A 1904-nucleotide genomic window follows, 5' to 3' on the forward strand; every position below is an offset into this window, starting at 1 on the left:
TGAAGGGGGGGGGGTCATAGGTCGAAGTGTGTTTCGGTCGTGCAGCGTGCTGGTTCGTGCGGCACATTGTCCGTCGTGGTGTGACACGGCGCCTCTGGCGCCAGGGAACCTCCTGCTCGCCTTTGGCTCGTGTAATTTTCATAAACATCTTGAAGGGGGGCATAGGTCGAAGTGTGTTTCGGTCATGCAGTGTGCTGGTTCGTGCGGCGCGTTGTCTGTCGTGGTGTGACATGGCGCCTCCGGCGCCAGGGAACCTCCTGCTCGCCTTCGGCTCGTTTAATTTTTATACAGCAGGTCGTGCAAAAGGCAACCTCCTTTGTTTCGAAAGGCACGGGTTTGAAGCATGTGCAGTCACGTGTGCTTAAGAGCTAGGCATGGTTGAAGCTCTATAGGTATGTGCGTGCATGCACATGTGTGCATCCTACGAAGGCATTGGTATGTTGCCTCCGGAGGCACGGGTTTGAAGCATGTGCAGTCACATGTGCGTAGGAGCTAGCCATGGTTGAGTCTCTAGAGGAATGTGCGTGCATGCACATGTGTGTATTGTCCGAAGGCATTGGTATGTTGCCTCCGGAGGCACGGGTGTGAATCATCTGCAGTCATGTGTGCGTAGGATCACCACGGTTGAGGCGCTCTTGGGATGTGTGTGTGTGGATATTGCCCGGAGGCATGGTGACCCAGGTTTTGGTGGCACAAGGCCATGTCGCCTCTGGAGGCACGGGAGGGTGGTCTCCAGAGTCACGCGTAATGGTTCATTTTGGGATACACTGCTGTCATACAAATAAGAAGAGGCATTGTTGTTTATAGTGTACTGGCACTCTCTGATGATGTTCTCTTTTCAACATGAAAATGCAATTTCTAACTACATTACTGTAACACCCACAATGTGGCTATATCTCCCACGTGTCGGGACACGACTTAGAGGCATAGCCGCATGATAGGGAGGGGTAATCTTTACACATCCCATATACTGAATAAGAAAGGGATAAAGAGTCGGCTTACAATCGCCACTTCACACAATACATAAATAATCACACATCATCCAGAATACAATCAAGGTCCGACTACGGAATCAAAATAAAGAAAGACAACCCCAAATGCTAGATCCCCGATCGTCCCAACTAGGCTCCTCTACTGATCATCCGGAAAAGAAACATAATAACGGCCCAAATCCTCGTCGAACTCCCACTTGAGTTCGGTAGCGTCCCCTGTACTGGCATCATCGGCACCTGCATCTGTTTGGAAGTATCTGTGAGTCACGAGGACTCAGCAATCCCACACCCTCGCGATCAAAACTATTTAATCTTAAGGGTAGGAAAGGGTAGTGAGGTGGAGCTGCAGCAAGCACTAGCTTATATGGTGGCTAACATACGCAAAAGAGAGCGAGAAGAGAAGCAATGCACGGTCGAGAAGGTAAAAGTGATCAAGAAGTGATCCTGAAGCTACTTACGTTCAAGCATAACACGAGACTGTGTTCTCTTCCCGGACTCCGTCGAAAAGAGACCATCACGGCTACACACGCGGTTGATTCATTTTAATTAAGTTAAGTGTCAAGTTCTCTACAACCGGACATTAACAAATTCCCATCTGCCCATAACTGCAGGCACGGCTTTCAAAAGTTCAAAACCCTGTAGGGGTGTCCCAACTTAGCCCATCACAAGCTCTCACGGTCAACGAAGGATATTCCTTCTCCGAGGAAGACCCGTTTAGACTCGAAATCCCGGTTACAAGACATTTCGACAATGGTAAAACAAGACCAGCAAAGCCACCCGATGTGTCGACAAATTCTGATAGGAGTCGCACGTATCTCATTCTCAGGGCAACACCGGATGAGACTAGCTACGAGTAAAACCAAACCTAAAGTTTCCCCGAGGTGGCCCCGAAGGCAGCTCGGTTCGGACCAA

Source organism: Triticum dicoccoides, chromosome 1A (assembly GCF_002162155.2).
Source record: "Triticum dicoccoides isolate Atlit2015 ecotype Zavitan chromosome 1A, WEW_v2.0, whole genome shotgun sequence".
In the NCBI taxonomy this organism is placed as follows: domain Eukaryota; kingdom Viridiplantae; phylum Streptophyta; class Magnoliopsida; order Poales; family Poaceae; genus Triticum; species Triticum dicoccoides.